This window comes from Pyrus communis, chromosome 15, assembly GCF_963583255.1.
Source record: "Pyrus communis chromosome 15, drPyrComm1.1, whole genome shotgun sequence".
Classification (NCBI taxonomy): Eukaryota; Viridiplantae; Streptophyta; class Magnoliopsida; order Rosales; family Rosaceae; genus Pyrus; species Pyrus communis.
Window position 1 is genome coordinate 11,783,121 of NC_084817.1, and position 18,988 is coordinate 11,802,108.

Here is an 18,988-nt window from a genome sequence, read left to right on the forward strand (position 1 = left end):
CGTCCTCGGGATACGTATCACCTATATGCGAAACAACTACAAAAACGTTAATTTTAAAGCACCTAACCAACTTCTCATAATAACTTCTCATACATTGCTCAAATTGGACAAATGAATATACCAACGTGCTCTACACAACCTCAAGATCACACCCAAATTTTTAGAAAAATTTTCCACCGCCGCACGCGCCGGCCAAGGCACGTGCCTGGCACGCTGACGGCGTCAACTGACGCCATAAGGAATATTCCGTCAGTTTTGACAGATTCCGTCAACGGCGTCAGGAATATTCCGTTAGACTTGACGGAATATTCCGTCTCCTTCCCCGGCGAACCTCCGGCACCGTCGCTGGCGCCGGAAAATCGCGAAAACTGTAAACTTCGATATCTCGTCCATTTCTCAACCAAATTTCATAATTTTTGCACCAAAATGAAGCCTAGGACTAGGGGAACACAACCATACAACGTTTAAGGGTTAAAAACCATGGAATCTCACCTGCAAAACCAAACCAACTCCGGCCAACTTCGAACACAGTGATCCCGTCGTCCAATTCCTTCAAACGAACTACTCCGAGACTCCTTGGGACCTCACCAAGCTACCTACGAGCTTCAAAATTCCTAAAACGTGAGAAATCACGTTTGCATGAATAGTACCCAAAACGGACATCGCCGAATCGACGTGAAAACGATGGAGTTCTCACCTGAAAATGGTACGACTGGACTCCCACGAGCCTCACGAGCTCGAATGTGTACTCAGTTCCTTCGATCTGTGGAGATTTAGTGTGCTTGTGAGTGTGTCCGTACGTTTTCAAAGAGAAAGGGAAGGAATGGAGCTCGGGACAGTCCCAGGGGAAAGGGACAGAGGGACAGGGAGAGTGAGAGTGTGAGTGTGTGGCCCAACACATGCCAACACAACACAAAACAACCAATAAACGTAACGAAAACGAACTAGGGGCAAAGTAGTATTTTCACACGTACGTTTTGATATTTTCGGGACGGGTTGTCACACTTTTTACTTAAAGTGACATATTATGGGAAAAATATGAATTAAAATTGTAAACACGAAAAGTTCCTGAAACAAGAAACAAGAATACGTGTACAAAATATATTTTTTGTGTTTAATGATTTTGGGGTTACAATCTCTTTGTAATTTGATCCTCTGATTCTATCTTCGTAGGGTGTAGGTTTGTGGATGAGTTGTTGATCCAAAGGGCCGTCGGGGCTTGATCTAAGGATGAACAGTTGATGAACGGATCTTCGAGGGCTTTTGGGCTTTATCTTGAAGACTGGGTGTATGGATTTCTTCAAGGGCTTTTGGGCTTGATCTTGAAGACTGGGTGTATGAGTTTGTTGAGGTTGTTGATCCAAAGAGCCGTTGGGGCTTGATCTTAGGATGAACGGATGATGAACACTTTCTTCAAGGGGCCGTCGGGGCTTGATCTTGAGTTGGTGGAAGTTCTTCAAGGGTCGTTGGGGCTTGACCTTGAAGGAGGATTTGACGAAGAACGAAGAGTGTTTTCTTGATCCTTCGGGATTTGCTTGAGAGCTTTAGAGTTTCAAAGCTTCAAGGTTTTGGTGTGATGTAAATTCCCTTCTTTCTTTCTTCCCTTCTTTCTTTCTTCCTCCCTAAAATGAATGTCTTGGCTTCCTATTTATAGAATTCCAAAACTTGATATTTGGATTTAAATAATCAGATGAAATAAATCATTTCTGCCAGGTATTGACATGTGTCCTATTTGATGACTTTTCCAATTTATTTCGATTTTTTGTTGAGTCACACGCTACATGTAAAATTTATGTGACACGTGAGCGTTGAAATTTTAATTATTGGTCAACATTCATTCCACCGAAATTTTGATGTCTACAAATGCCCCCACTTTAAGGTGCGTTGCATACATGTGCTTGTCACGTGTAGGAGATGCGTTTTGAAGTCCCTTAATGTAGATGTCAACCCAAGAGCCATCGAGGCTTGATCTTGAATTGGGCTGGAAATTTCTTCAAGGGCCATTTAGGCTTGATCTTGAGTTCGACTGGAAGATTTTCTGGTTTCCTCCAATCGTTGATTTTCCACAGGCTTAATCTTGAACTGGGCTGGAGGATTCTTTTAGTTTCCTCCAATCGTTGATTTTCCTTTGTGCTACTCTTGAACTGGGCATCAGGATTCTTTTGGTCTCCCCCGAAGGTCTGAGCTTACTCCTTTTTTTCTGTTTCTTTGTTCAATCTCTCTAATTCGTATTGAAGAGGGTTAGAGGATAGCTCAGCATATGCAGTTGTTGCTTGTCTCCACATGCTTCAATGCATCATTTTCACTTGCCTTACTTGCTCCCCTTTGCAGAAGTGGTCCCTTCTCTTGAAGTGTATCAACCGTTGAAGATGACTACTCGAGAGCAACGCAAGGTAAGCAACTAGGGAATAGCTTCCAGGCAGTCGGCTCCAGGTCGGAAGACTGACTCCAAGTGCCGGCTGATTGCTTCTTTCACTTTGCCATGCGAGTAAGAATAAGGACAAAGAAAAAGACAGGAAAATAGCATGATATGAGATACTTTTGCTTTTGACCTTGATGATATGAGATACCTTTGCTTTTGAAGAAGCGGTGAATGAATCAGCACATGCTTCAATCTATCGTTTCCTCCTGGGTCATCTGTACTCCAGGCATCTGGTATCATCTTTGGGGAAGAAGAAAAAATTGAGTATTTCTAAAGGCTTTGCTGGGAGTGCGCCCTCAGAGGTGAGGAAGAGTTGGGCATTTTCTTCAGGTCTGCCTTGCCATAAAAGATGAAGGTCGACATATATAGGGATTTCCCAATAGCAAGTGGTGGTACTGTTCTTTTACCCTTGTCGACAAACGTCTCTTCGATTTTTTGAACAAGCGTTTCTTCGATTTCTGAGCGAGCGCCTCTTCGAAAAAGTAGTCACGGGTGTGGCTCTGTCACCACGCTTGTTGGCAAAGGCGCGTAGTTGGGATGATAACCTTCACGTGTTTTCAACTTTGTCAGAGATCTTTTGACAAAGTTGAACGCGTTATCTGAAAAGCCGCGAAAGCGTCACCGAACTTCACGCAGGAAAATCCGGTTTTTTGAATCGGTGGTCGTGTCGCCCTGGCTTTTTATAGAGGTATCGATCACCTCCAACATGCACACTTTGAAGATCGCCCGTTTGTGAAAATCGTCTTCGGCCCTTTCTGATTTTACTCCATCCACCTTTCTCTTTTAACCCTTTGACAATGGCTAACCCGTCTAACATTTGCTTAGATTTGAGTCTCAGCAGTGATCCGAGTGTGCCGCGTCAGGTAAATGTATGGTGCCCTTCTTTTTTATCTTCTAATGGCCCTTTGACAGGTGAAGATTCTGTGATGAAGGACGCAACAACAGCTACGATAGTAGCTAGGAAACTCTTCACTCCGAAGGATAGTAGGCTGCTTTCAGGACGATCCGATGAGTTGGCCGTTCAAGAGTCCCTCGCTCTCAGTGTTCAGTGTGCAGGCTCTGTGTCCAACATGGGCCAACGCCTATTTGCTCGATCCCGTCAAGTTGAATCATTGATGGCAGAGGTGGAAAGTCTTAAGCAAGAGATCAAGCAGCTTAAGTACGAGAATAGAAGTTTGCACGTGCTTGCAAATAACTATTCGACGGGCATGAAGAGGAAGCTTGATGAGCTGCAAGAATCTGAAGGTCGGATGCAAAGTGACCGTCAAAGGCTTGTGGCTTATCTCCAGAGGCACATTTTTCCTGGGTCCTTTAGCGTTCCACCAAGTATTGAGGCCTCGAATGATCTATCTTCGATGCCTCCAGCTCCTGGAGTTTTGCCAAATAGTGGGGGCTTCACGTGAACAACCTTTGTGAAAGCTCCATCTTTTTTTTTTTTTTTTTTTTTTTACGCACTTGTAATTTCTCGGAGATCAATGGACGTGCTTTATTTTATTCAGTGTATTGTGCTAAATACAGATAAAACATATATATCTCCAAGATGTGTTATTTCCCTTTTTTTTTTTTTTTTTTTTTTTTTTTTTTTAAACACACTTTTGCAAGTGATGTCGTGCACCGCTTCTCCTTATTTTCTTCTTGACTTGCTAACAGTAGCTTGCCATTGTGAGTGGTTTCAGCTTTTGGCATTGTGAGAGTCGAATGCCCTCCAATCTGCTATTTTAAACAGTTGGCATTTTACAGTGTTTCCCAACATCATCATTACTTCCCAACATCATCATTATTGCCTTTTTATTTTATTTTATTTTATTTTTTTATTTATCTTTTTTTTTTCTTTTCTTTACTTTCGGTGGTGCTGAAGCTTTTTTATATATATATATATATATATATATATTTTTTTTTTGGACATTTGCTTTCCAACATCATCATTGCTTCCTCTTTTCCTTTTTCTTTTAACTTGCTAATAGTAGCATGCATCATTTTTTTTTTTTTTTTATATATATATGGTGCTATGCAAGGCTAGGTTTGTGGGTGAAAACCCAGGCCGAGTCCGAGAGAAGACGGAGGAGGAAGGGGTGTACATGCTGCTGAAGCTGATTGGTAGAAGGAGATGGCTCGCAGAGGAGAACGAAGACGGACAAAGAGCTGGAGTCGAGCTTGGAGGTAGTGCAAAGCGTCGAGCTTCACGATCGGCTAGTCGTTTAACAGCGGTCGTTGAAGTTCTTCTCCGATTCAAATGCAGCAGCAGAGGCAAGAAGATGGATGAGATCTTTGGGTGTGAGTTGACAAACTTTGGTTTTGTTGATCACATTCAAAGGCAGCAGCCATGGCGGAGGTCGATGATTGAAGGGAGAAGGCCGCGCTGCTCAACCTTAGAGAGAGACAAACTGCCCATACAGCAGCATGAAGATCTTACTGGGTAGATGGGCAGAATGGAGAGCATGGACGAAGAGCTCAACGAAGACGCTGCAGACGACGTCGCTGGAGAGCTATTGAGCTGCTGTTGCTGTTTGCTACAAGGGACACCGCTCGCTGCGGAGGGAGTGCGCGAGAGCTTGTACTTGTGCAGCTTCCATGGTGTACATAATCTGAAGCAAGTTGCTGTCTTGTTGGTCAGAGACGAAGATTTTGACAGAGAAGTGAAGAGGCCGCCTGTGAAGTTGTTCGAAAACAGCATCGGCTTAAAGAGCCAGCCAAAACTCTCGAAGTCAACTTCAACTTGCATTTGATGATGATTGTGGACTTCCATGCAACTGTTGCCGCTGTGCTGGTGGTAGTGAAAAACTAAGCAAACGCCCCTCCTTCTTCCCCAATCCTCAATGCTCAGATTCCTCGCCCATTCCTAGCGCTCTTTCATTTCTGAGCCCTACCCATTTCTCGACTCGGAATTTGTTGCAAACCCAATTCCACAAAATTGGAAATTGATTTAGAAAAATGAAAGGGGAGCATCAGATTCATCAGCTGAATCAGTATCCGCTACCGCAGCAGCATCCAGACCCGTTCATGGCTTCCACCTCTGCCGGGGTCGACTTCGGCAAGGCCAAGATGTGGCCTGACGAATCCCAGAGAATGGACGGTGGGATGGACGAGCTTCTGGCGGTGTTAGGGTACAAGGTTCGGTCTTCGGACATGGCGGATGTTGCTTAGAAGCTTGAGCAGCTTGAAGAATTTATGGGTTGTGCTCAGGAAGATGGACTCTCTTAGCTCGCTTCTGACACCGTTCACTATAACCCGTCGGATCTGTCGACGTGGCTCGAGACCATGATCTCCGAGATTAACGTCCCGCCGCCTAATTTCGATCCTTTAATGGGCGGCGCCGTCGCTGGGATACAGCCTAGTCAGCAGTAAGTCCAACTCGTTGACGACCCGTTTTTAGCTCCGGCAGAGTCGTCCATCACCACTGTCGATTTCTCAGATCATCGGAAGAGCAAATCCATTAGCACATCACCCACCCAAAATGTATTCGAAGACTGCAACTCTTCTTCCAACTACTACGACTTCAAATCCATCCCCGGAAACGTCGTGTTCACCAAAACCCGCCTCGATTCTTCCTCGCGGGAGCCCAAGCGTCTCAAATCCTCATCCGGGTCTTCTCCTTCCGGGGCTCAGGTTGCTGCAAGAAAGCTTGGGTCGACGGGTCCGCAGTGAGCTTGGCCCACATCTCAGGACCTGAGAACACATCCCCAAACGGGTTCATGGGGGGAGGTTCAGCCCGGGAGCGGTTGGAGTAGAGGACGTGGTTGGTGGGAGCGAGGTCGATGGCTTTAGAGAAGTGGTTGACGGCGGCGGTAAAGTCATCGGAGGAGAAAGCGGCGTTGCCTTTGGCTTTGGCTTCGTCGGCCATGGCTGTTTGGCGATTGAAGAAACCTATTCTACAAAAAGTAGAGGGATTGCGGGTTGAGGGCATGGCTTGGGCCTGGATTTGGGCTGCTCCTTTTTTGTGGACTTCAACTTCTGTTTCTTTGAGTTGGCATGGGTTTTAAGTGTAGGCAAACCCACTTTAACATGTATATATATATATATATATATATATATATTTTTTTTTTTTTTTTGGATAGAGAATATATATATATATATATTTTTTTTTTTTTCTAATACATAGTAACATATGTTATTTTTTATTTTTATTTTTTTTTTGTAATAAAATTGACTTTCTTTAATGAAACATTTATTTATTTTTTTTGATGTGACTGTACTTGAAGTTTTGAAGTTTCAAGTTGCCTACGTACTCTTCCAAAGAAGAGATCAAGTCATAACATAGTTCAAATGAGTGATGGTTTTGATGATGATTTTGCCGTACACAGTTTATGCTCTTGCAGGCCAGGAGCGTTTTGTTGTCACCTTTTACGCTCATGCGGACAAGGAGCTTTTGATGTCGCCTTTTATGCTCGTGCAGACCAGGAGCATTTGGTGCCGTTTGCAGTTTCAGCTCGTGCAGGCAAGGAGCGTTTGATTGTCCCCTTTTAGGCTCGTGCAAACGAGGAGCTTGTGGTTGTTGTTGTGGATTTGTCAAGCGATCTGGGAGAGGCGTTCCTCGCAATCTTCATAGGAAGATGCCTTGACCGAGTAATTGAAGAAGTCTTCTGGGAAGAAATCGCGCATCGTGATGGCAACGGACGATCTTTGTGCCATAATTTCATCATCCTCAACATTTTCATGTAGCTTTGAAGGTTGACGGTAGCTGCTTTGCCCCTTTTCCGATTGGTGAACTTGTGGAGGAGACCTATGTTTCTTGTGCATTTTCTTTGGAGTGACATAAGTCCATCCTTCAACTTCACTTGACTTGTCTGACATGGTTTTGGAGCATGCCCCCAGCGGTTGAGGTGAAGATTTTGAGTTCAAAGAGCCAGAAGTGACGGTGGTATAGTTTGACTTCACCACATCATTAAGATCTAGCTCGATGATCCCTTTCTGAGCCAACTTCATGATGAGATCTTTTAGCACAAAGCACTTTTCCGTCGGATGACTAATGAAGCGGTGGAATTTACAGTACCTTGGACTGTCAGTACGGTTCATATCTTCTGGCCGTTTGCACTCAGGTAGGTCGATCACCTTTTTGTCAAGCAAGTCTTTCAACATGGCAACCACGTCAGAGTCGGGGAATGGATAAGTCTTATCCTTAAGCTCCTTCAAAGTGCGTTTACGTATCTCTTGATCACGAAAAGCTTCGGTTTGAATCGCCTTGCTTCGTGTATGGATATTGACTGGAGTTGTGTTGACCATCATTGCTTCCTTGGTGGGTTTCCACGTAGCCTTATCCACCTTTGGCCCCAAAACTTTGTCATTCTTGTAGTCGGCGATCTGTTCTTTCTTCCCATGATGGGTGATGCTTAACTCCATATCATGGGCGCGGGTGGCTAACTCCTCAAATGTTCGTGGTTTGATGCCTTGAAGGATGTAGTGTAGTCCCCACTGCATGCCTTGAACGCACATCTCAATGGCAGAGGTTTCAGAAAGCCGATCTTTGCAATCCAGACTTAAAGAACGCCATCTATTTATGTAGCCGACGACAGGTTCATCTTTCCACTGTTTCGTACTGGTCAGCTCTAGCATGCTTACAGTACGACAAGTGCTGTAGAAACGGTTGAGGAATTCCCTTTCTAGCTGGTCCCAACTGTTGATAGACTCAGGTTCGAGGTCAGTGTACCAGTCAAAAGCGTTACTTTTCAGCGAACGCACGAACTGTTTGACGAGGTAGTCTCCTTCTGTCCCAGCATTGTTGCAAATTTCAACGAAATGGGCGACATGTTGCTTTGGGTTACCTTTTCCATCGAACTGCATGAATTTTGGGGGCTGATAACCCCTTGGCATCTTCAAAGCATCAATCTTCTTGGAGTAAGGCTTTGAGTACAGTACGGAGTCATGCGAGCTTCCTTCGTATTGTGTCTTGATAGTGTTTGCGATTATCTCCTGTAGCTGCTGGATAGAGAGAGATCCCATGAATGCCATTGCTTGGTCTAGCTTCGGCTTCTCTTCAACTTTCTCCGCTGGTGGCTCCTCTTCTTCGTCGACTTCTTTCTTTAATAGGCCAACATTTGGGTCGACTTTCACGTCGGGCAGCGCATCTAGTTGGTTGACGAGTGCGGCAATCTGCAAGTCTTTCTCTTCCACAGTCCGTGTGAGCTTTGTGATTGCTTCATTCATCCGAGCTAGCTGCTCCTCGATTGAAGTTGCTCCAGTGGTCATGACTTGCATGGTTGTACTGCCACTCGGATCAGCGTCGGAGAGTAGGGACTCTGAGTATTTCCTCGGGCTTTCGTCTTCTTTACCTTCTTGAACCGTGATGTAGAAAACATCTTGGATCTCCTCTTCAGTGCCGTTCTCTTGGGTTTGTTGGCATGAAGATTTGCCAGTGTGGACGATGATGCGCCTCCTTACCTTCAGTGGTCCTTTTGTGTCGACCTCTAGGATTGCTTGGCGCTTCATCCTTGAAGGAATCAAGCTTCGAGCGTTGTCTTTTTCTCCTAACCCATCGAGCTTTTCTTCCTTTGGTGTTGTCTTCCTCTTTCCAAAAGGCTTACCATTATCTTCAAATCTTTCTGAAGCTGATCGTCGCAGAGGAGAGATAGCTGTGTTGCTTTGTTTCTTAGGCTTTAACAACCTTTCAAAAATAGAGCTTTGGGATGTCGGCGCGTTAAGCCTCTTGAAGACAGAGGTTCGGTCTTGACCACCAATGCGATTAAGCACTGAAGTTCTGGAGCTTGAATGGCTCATCCTATTGAAGACCGATGTCCGAGGGGAGGGTTTAGGCTCTTCTTGGTCTTGTTCAATGCTCACGCTGATGTGTTGAGCGCTAGCTTTCTTCACTTTACTTGAAATCTTCACGGGTGCATTTGGTGTGAAGCCAAGTCCAGCTTTGTTGTTGTCAACTCCATAATCATGCTCCTTCAACTTCTTTTGAGTCTCGGTGAGGTCGCGATCTTTGTCGTTGACGGTGTTTGAAACCTTCTTTCCAAGATTTGAAGAGGAAGCAAAGTCATGCCTAGCCTTTGACATGAGTTCGTAGGCATTTGGGTTGAAGCCTTCTTCGGTCCTCTTAGTTGGAAGGGAGCTTGGTTTCACTATGACACCATGTTGCGCCTCCAGACGGTTGATGAGTCCGGCGGTTTGCAAGTTTTTCTCCTCTGCAATCTTTATCAGCCTTGCAATTGTTTCCTTCATCTGAACCAGCTGTTTTTCAATGGAGGTAGTGCCGATAGTCATGACTTGTTCTTTGTTTGAAGCCATGGACTGTGCTTGAATATCTTGAACGGAGACAGAGATGAGAGGTAGAGATAGTCCCACTGGGCGTGCCAAGTTTGTAAACACGAAAAGTTCCTGAAACAAGAAACAAGAATACGTGTACAAAATATATTTTTTGTGTTTAATGATTTTGGGGTTACAATCTCTTTGTAATTTGATCCTCTGATTCTATCTTCGTGGGGTGTAGGTTTGTGGATGAGTTGTTGATCCAAAGGGCCGTCGGGGTTTGATCTAAGGATGAACAGTTGATGAACGGATCTTCGAGGGCTTTTGGGCTTGATCTTGAAGACTGGGTGTATGAGTTTGTTGAGGTTGTTGATCCAAAGGGCCGTTGGGGCTTGATCTTAGGATGAACGGATGATGAACACTTTCTTCAAGGGGCCGTCGGGGCTTGATCTTGAGTTGGTGGAAGTTCTTCAAGGGCCGTTGGGGTTTGACCTTGAAGGAGGATTTGACGAAGAACGAAGAGTGTTTTCTTGATCCTTCGGGATTTGCTTGAGAGCTTTAGAGTTTCAAGGCTTCAAGGTTTTGGTGTGATGTAAATTCCCTTCTTTTTTTCTTCCCTTCTTTCTTTCTTCCTCCCTAAAATGAATGCCTTGGTTTCCTATTTATAGAATTCCAAAACTTGATTTTTGGATTTAAATAATCAGATGAAATAAAACATTTCTGCCAGGTATTGACATGTGTCCTATTTGATGACTTTTCCAATTTATTTCGATTTTTTGTTGCGTCACACGCTACATGTAAAATTTATGTGATACGTGAGCGTTAAAATTTTAATTATTGGTCAACATTCATTCCACCAAAATTTTGATGTCTACAAAAATATCGATATCGGTAGATATACTTGTAGTTCATATTCATAGATATATCAATGACATCGGTGGATATATAGGTAAAAAAATTAAAACAAAATAAAATATGTATAAAACTTCTACAAACTCTAAAACCAACCGGTTGTGCGCCCTTTAACGCATAAAATAATAGGAATTAATTTTTTTTTTCATTACGATTCATGTGGGTTAGTAGCAACTTATATGAAATCAATACTCCGATTCTAAAACACTTTGATAAACATCTTCAAGAAATTGATTCTAACTCATCTTAATTCATTTTAATCATTTATGTTTCAACTCATAACTATCACGCTCTATGTATTGACCCAAATATTAGTTTTGTTCTTTCATCTAACTTCGTTAAAGTTTTTGTTAAATTGTTGATATGGGATTCATGTAGGGCCACATGCTAATGATAGAATGCCACGTGCATAGAAAATAAAAATCCACTTTTTAATTTAAAATTATAAAAGCTAAATTCAAAAAAAAAAAAGAAAAAGAAAAAAAAAGAAAAGGTTAACTCTCTAAGGTGATAAGGTAAAACATTGCTTTCCACAATTGTCAATTAAAATCATTGATCACAAAACATACGGAATAGGCATTAGCAGTTGAATAACAAGGAAAGGTAGCACTCTAAGGTGATAAGGTTTGGTGATGATGTTGATGATTTTGAGTTCACTGCCTCGCTCATATCCAAAACCCTAGCTAAGCCTTGGGGACCTCGTTTTTCAGCTAACTATTCGGAAAATTACTTGAAATGTCATATGAACTTATTCACATATTTTTTTTTAAAGTTGTTATATGAATTAAAATTTTAAACGATTTATCATATTAACTTTCTAAAATTATTAATTTATTATCTCACCCTAACACCATTAAGTTTTTCATACAAAATAAGTTGTGTGCCTCGCACATGGCACATGACTTGTGTTCAAGATATTTTCGTATACTTGGCCTCCATTTCACAAGTTCGTTGCTTCTCCTTAGTTCAAATCCTTAAACTTTGGCTGGTGAAAATACATGTTGTGTTCATTGAAAAGCTTATCTTGACTACTAAAAAGAACATTAGACTTACTAACATGAAGTTGTGGATAATTGCAAGCTTTGAAAATTCAACATGGTCAATTATGTCCATAACAAAAACTTGGACAATCATGCCCATCTCTTTCACTTCATTGCTACGTGGTCATGTTCAAAATCAAAGGTACTAAGTAATGAGAAAATATTGCTTAAAGTTCACTACATTTTCAATAGATTTCCTTCAAATTCTACAGTTTTCAAGGAAAACTTAACGGAGTTAGGATTATATGACAAATTAACCATGAGATTAATGGAGTAATGAGGTGTTGAAATGTCCAAAATAACCCTAGACATAAGTCATGACTTATTTTGGATGGAAAACTTAACGGAGTTTTGGTGAGATGATAAATTAATGAATTTGGAAAGTTGATATGACAAATCGCTTAAAATTTTAGTCCATATGACAAATTGAAAAAATTGTATAAATTCATATGATATCTCAAAATTTTCTTCTAACTATTTTTAACCCACTCACAAGTTTGGCGATTACATGTGGAGTTGATCTTCAATGCCCAATTTACAATTTATACTATGTTTGGATGAGGATTTCTAAATTTTAAGGGATTGAGGTCACGCGAGTAAGATTTACAAATACATTTCACATGTCTTTGTAATGTTCATATTAGGAGATTTCTTCTCCCCACATTAATATTTTGTGATGCATCTGTGAACACGAAAGATTCCTTGAAACAAGAAACCAGAATAACGTGTACAAAATAATATTTTTGTGTTTATGATTTTGGGGTTACGATCTCTCTCAAATTTGGTCCTCTGATTCTATCTTCGTAGGGTGTAGGTTTGTGGATGAGTTGTTGATCCAAATGGCCGTCGAGGCTTGATCTAAGGATGAACAGTTGATGAACGGATCTTCAAGGGGCGTTGGGCTTGATCTTGAAGAATGGGTGTATGGATTTCTTCAAGGGTTTTTGGGCTTGATCTTGAAGGTTGATGGATGAGCAGATTTTCAAGGGCTTTTGGGCTTGATCTTGAAGAACGATTGGATGTGTGGATTTGTTAGTGCTGTTGATCCAAGGGGCCGTTGGGGCTTGATCTTAGGATGAATGATGAACACTTTCTTCAAGGGCCGTCGGGGCTTGATCTTGAATAATGGTTGTGTGGATTTCTTCAAGGGCTTTTGGGCTTGATCTTGAAGGTTGATAGATGAGCGGATCTTCAAGGGCTTTTGGGCTTAATCTTAAAGAACGATTGGATGTGTGGATTTGTTTGTGCTGTTGATCCAAAGGGCCGTCGGGGCTTGATCTAAGGATGAACAGTTGATGAACGGATCTTCAAGGGGCGTTGGGCTTGATCTTGAAGAATGGGTGTATGGATTTCTTCAAGGGCTTTTGGGCTTGATCTTGAATGTTGATGGATGAGCAGATCTTCAAGGGCTTTTGGGCTTAGTCTTGAAGAACGATTGGATGTGTGGATTTGTTTGTGCTGTTGATCCAAGGGGCCGTTGGGGCTTGATCTTAGGATGAACGATGAACACTTTCTTCAAGGGCCGTCGGGGCTTGATCTTGAATAATGGTTGTGTGGATTTCTTCAAGGGCTTTTGGGCTTGATCTTGAAGGTTGATGGATGAGCGGATCTTCAAGGGCTTTTGGGCTTAATCTTGAAGAACGATTGGATGTGTGGATTTGTTGAGGTTGTTGATCCAAAGGGCCGTTGGGGCTTGATCTTAGGATGAACAGTTGATGAACGGATGAACACTTTCTTCAAGGGCCGTCGGGGCTTGATCTTGAGTTGGTGGAAGTTCTTCAAGGGCCGTTGGGGCTTGATCTTGAAGGAGGATTTGACGAAGAAACGAAGAGTGCTTTCTTGATCCTTCGGGATTTTCTTGAGAGCTTTAGAACTTTAAGGCTTCAAGGTTTTGGTGTGTAGAGAAATGTATTTGTGAATTGGTTTTGGTGTGTGTTGGCTTTTCTTAGGAATTTGGATGGTTGGAAGCTTTGGAGTTTCAAAGCTTCAAGGATTTGGGGAATTCTCTTCCAATTTGGGAGTAGAGAAATGTATTTGTGAATTGGTTGATGCTTGATACCTTGATGGAGAAGCCTATTTATAGGCTTTGAGAATGAATCACCACCACAAAATATTTTTTTCCTTTCCAAGCACCATTGCCTAATTTTCCCACTTAATGCAATATTGAAATTGAAGTGGTGTAACTTATGGCCTAATTTCCCACTTAATACCATTTTAAACTTGAAGTGGTCTAACTTATGGCCTAATTTCCCACTTAACACCATTTTAAACTTGAAATGTGTATGCTTTGTCATTGCCCAAATGAGAAAAACTTGCTTTGATCCGTAATGGATTGAAGTGTGTTTGCCTTGTCATTGCCCAACATGAGAAGAAAAACTTGTTTTGATCCTCAATGGATTGAAATGTACTTGCCTTGTCATTGCCCAAAATGAGAAGAAAAACTTGTTTAATCCTGCAAGGGTATTTCTTCCTATTTTGTTGAGTCACACGCTATGTGTACAATTTGTACAACACGTGGCGTATGCCATGTATGCCTTAACACGTCAAAACTTTAATGCATTGGTGAACATTTGTTTTACTGAAATTTCGATGTCTACAAATGCCCCCACTTCAAGGCGCGTCGTAGACATGTGCTTGTCACGTGTAGAAGATGCGTTTTGAAGTCTCTTAATGTAGATGTCAACCCAAGGGCCGTCGAGGCTTGATCTTGAATTGGGTTGGAAATTTCTTCAAGGGCCATCGAGGCTTGATCTTGAGTTCGACTGGAAGATTTTCTGGTTTCCTCCAATCGTTGATTTTCCTTTGTGCTACTCTTGAACTGGGCAGCAGGATTCTTTTGGTCTCCTCCGAAGGTCTGAGCTTTACTCCTTTTTTTCTGTTTCTTTGTTCAATCTCTCCAATTCGTATTGAAGAGGGTTAGAGGATAGCTCAGCATATGCAGTTGTTGCTTGTCTCCACATGCTTCAATGTATCATTTTCACTTGCCTTACTTGCTCCCATTTGCATAAGTGGTCCCTTCTCTGGAAGTGTATCAACCGTTGAAGATGACTACTCGAGAGCAACGCTAGGTAAGCAACCAGGGAATAGATTCCAGGCAGTTGGTTCCAGATCGGAAGACTGACTCCAAGTGCCGGCTGATTGCTTCTTCACTTTGCCATGCGAGTAAGAACAAGGACAAAGGAAAGGACATGGAGAAGGCATGATATGAGATACCTTTGCTTTTGAAGAAGCAGCGAATGAATCAGCACATATATTTGTTGTGCTTGTCTCCACATGCTTCGATGTATCATTTTTACTTGCCTTACTTGCTCCCCTTTGCAGAAGTGGTATTTCCTTATGCAGGTGTGGCATCTTCTCTTGTAGTATTTGTCCTCTGATGCAGGAGTTGAATGCAAACCTTGCATTTGAATGGACCCTCACTTCTTGGTGGCAGCGCAAGTTTGAGTGGAGGTTCCGACATATTGCTTTCTCTGTCCTTGTCTTGGCAGGTGAGAACAAGGGCAAAGGAAAAGACAGGGAAAAAGCATGATATGAGATACCTTTGCTTTCGCCCTTGATGATATGAGATACTTTTGCTTTTGAAGAAGTAGCGAATGAATCAGCACATATATTTGTTGTGCTTGTCTCCACATGCTTCGATTTACCGTTTCCTCCTGCCTCATCTGTACTCCAGGCATCTGGTATCTTCTTTGGGGAAGAAGAAAAAAAATTGAGTATTTCGAGAGGCTTTGCTGGGAGTGCGCCCTCAGAGGTGAGGAAGAGTTGGGCATTTTTTTTTTTTCCAGGTCTGCCTTGCCATAAAAGATGAAGGTCGACATATATAGGGATTTCCCAATAGCAAGTGGTGGTTATGTTCTTTTACCCTTGTCGACAAATGTCTCTTCGATTTTTTAACAAGCGTCTCTTCGATTTCTGAGCGAGCGCCTCTTCGAAAAAGTAGTCACGGGTGCGGCTCTGTCACCATGCTTGTTGGCAAAGGCGCGTAGTTGGGATGATAACCTTCACGTCTTTTCAACTTTGTCAGAGATCTTTTGACAAACTTGAACGCGTTGTCTGAAAAGCCGCGAAAGCGTCGCCGAACTTCACGCAGGAAAATCTGATTTTTTGAATCGGTGGTCGTGTCGCCTTGGCTTTTTATAGAGGTATCGATCACCTCCAACATGCACACTTTGAAGATCGCCCGTTTGTGAAAATCGTCTTCGGCCCTTTCTGATTTTACTCCATCCACCTTTCTCTTTTAACCTTTTGACAATGGCTAACCCGTCTAACATTTGCTTAGATTTGAGTCTCAGCAGTGATCCGAGTGCGCCGCGTCAGGTAAATGTATGGTGCCCTTCTTTCTTATCTTCTAATGGTCTTTTGACAGGTGAAGATTCTGTGATGAAGGACGCAACAACAGCTACGATAGTAGCTAGGAACTTCCTCACTCCAAAAGATAGTAGGCTGCTTTCAGAACGGTCCTATGAGTTGGCCGTTCAAGAGTCCCTAACTCTCAGTGTTCAGTGCGCAGGCTCTGTGTCCAACATGGGCCAACGCCTACTTGCTCGATCCCGCCAAGTGGAATCATTGATGGCAGAGGTGGAAACTCTTAAGCAAGAGATCAAACAGCTTAAGCACGAGAATAGAAGTTTGCATGTGCTTGCAAATAACTATTCGACGGGCATGAAGAGGAAGTTTGATGAGCTGCAAGAATCCAGTGGTCGAATTCAAAGTGACCGTCAAAGACTTGCTGCTTTCTTCCAGAGGCACCTTTTTCCTGGCTCATCTAGCGTTCCACCAAGTATTGAGGCCTCTTCTTTGATGCCTCCCGCTTCTGTAGTTTTCCCAAGTAGTGGGGCTTCATGTGAACAACCTTTATGAAAGCTCCATCTCTCTTTCTTTTTTTTTTTTTTTTTTTGTACGCACTTGTAATTTCTCGGAGATCAATGAACATGCTTTATTTTATTTAGTGTATTGTGCTAAATACAGATAAAACATATACATCACCAAGATGTGTTATTTCCCTTTTTTTCTTTTTATTTTTTTTATTTTTTTATTTTGATGATGTGACTGTACTTGAAGTTTTGAAGTTTCAAGTTGCCTACGTACCCTTGGTTGAGGAGGGATCAAGTCATGACGTAGTTCAAATGAGTGATGGTTTTTTTTTTTTTTTTTTTTTTTTCTTTTTTGATGATTTTGCCGTACACAGTTTATGCTCTTGCGGGCCAAGAGCGTGGTGCGTTTGCTTTAGGGGTAGTAGCGCTTCAAAAATCTGCCGTTGATGGGGCCGATCTTCAACCCGTCTTCTGCCATGATTAAGTAGGCGCCATTGGTATAGATCTCTTGTATTACGTAGGGTCCATCCCACTTTGATGTGAACTTGCTTTTTGTCTTATGAGTTGTAATGATAGGCCTACGCAATGCCAGCACGAGATCTCCGGCTTGGAAAGACCTTGGGCGGACTTTCTTGTTGAATGCCTTGGATAACCGTGCTTGGTAGCATTCCAAGTGTTGTTGAGCTTCGAGCCTTCTCTCATCCAGCGCTTCCAACTCCTGAAGGCGCAACTTTGCATTTTCTTCATCAGTCAAGCCTTCTTGTATAGCCATCCTTAGTGAGGGAATTTGACTTTCGAGCGGTAGAACAGCTTCTGCACCATATACGAGAGAATAAGATGTAGCTTGGGTAGGAGTCCTATGTGTAATCCTATATGCCCAAAGTGCTTCACTTATTCTTTCATGCCAATCTCTCTTTGTTCGGCCGATTACCTTTTTCAGGAGGTTGCACAGCGTCTTGTTGAATGCTTCTGCGAGGCCGTTGGCCGGAGCATGATACATGGAAGACTTGTGCTGCTTGAACTTGTATTTGTCGCAAAGCTCGTCCACGACTTGGTTGGAGAACTGCTTTCCGTTGTCAGTGATAATGTAGCGAGGCACCCCATATCGGTGGATGATATGCTCCTTGATGAAACGAACAACAGTTTCCTTTTTTACTTCCCTTAAAGGGATGGCTTCAGCCCACTTGGAGAAGTAATTTGTTGCAGCTAGGATGTAAGCTTCCCCTGCAGATGACTTTGGCGTAATTGGTCCTACAATGTCCAATCCCCATGCGTCGAACGGCCATGAAGCAACTGTAGGGTGTAATGGTTCAGGCGGTTGATGTATGAAGTTGGCGTGAAATTGGCAGGCTTGGCACCTTTTGGCGTGTTCCAAGCAGTCATTCACCATGCTCGGCCAGTAGTAACCCATTCTTTTAAGCCGGAAATGTAGCTTTGGTCCAGACTGATGTGCCCCACACACACCTGAATGTGCTTTTTCCATGGCTTGATTAACTTCTTCCTCACCTAGGCATCTCAGGAGCATTCCTTCAAAAGAGCGTCGATAGAGTGTTTCTTTGTAGTAAAGGAAGCGAGGTGCTCGTCGACGTATTTCAGAACGGTGTCTAAGATCATCTGGAAGCTTTCCGTGCTCTAAGTAGTCGATCAGCGGCTGTCTCCACTCTTCAGCATCGACTGGAAGTACTGAGATGACATTTGTATCATCTAGTGACATTTCATTAACGAGCGGAATCACCCATCTTTGGCAAACTGGCACGTCTGCAACTTCATCTTTTCCTAGTGTCATAATCGAGGCTAGATTGGCGAGAGCGTCTGCCATTTGATTTTCCTTTCTTGGCACATGTTCTAGTGTCACAGCTTCGAACTTTTGTAGCAGTTAAGTCGATAGCTGGAAGTATGGGACGAGATCATCTTTCCTCACCTCATATTCAGTTAAGAGTTGATTGATTATGAGCTTGGAATCGCCATATACCTCAAGAGCTGTGATTTCCATGTTGATCGCCATTTGGAGCCCGATGATCAATGCTTGGTAATCAGCAACATTGTTGGAGCATAGCTCATTCAGTTGGAAGGAGTAAGGTAGTATTTGCCTTTGTGGCGACATGAATACTACTCCTGCCCCCGCTCCGTCTGCTCGTGCGGATCCGTCGAAGAACATCGTCCATGTTAGGAAGATGTCGATGTAGAACACCTCCTCATCAGGCAAGTCGTCTGAGATTTTCCAATCAGCCGGGATTGGATGATCGGCAAGGAAGTCTGCTAGCGCTTGTCCCTTGACGGCTTTAGCTGGGACGTAGATGATCTCATATTGATTAAGAAGCAAAGCCCATTTAGCGAGTCGCCCTGTCAAGACTGGCTTAGTCATAACGTATTTGACAGGGTCGGCTTTAGCAACCAAGTGGATGGTGTAAGCATGCATGTAATGTCTGAGTTTCTGAATGGCAAACACCAAAGCGAGGCACATCTTTTCTATTGGGGAATAGTTCAACTCAGAGCCGGTGAGATTTCGACTGAGGTAGTGTAAAGTGCTCCTTCTTTTTGGAATTCATTCTCTTGCGCCAAGAGTGCTCCGATTGAACTTTCCTGAGCAGCAATATACAATATGAGTGGTTTCC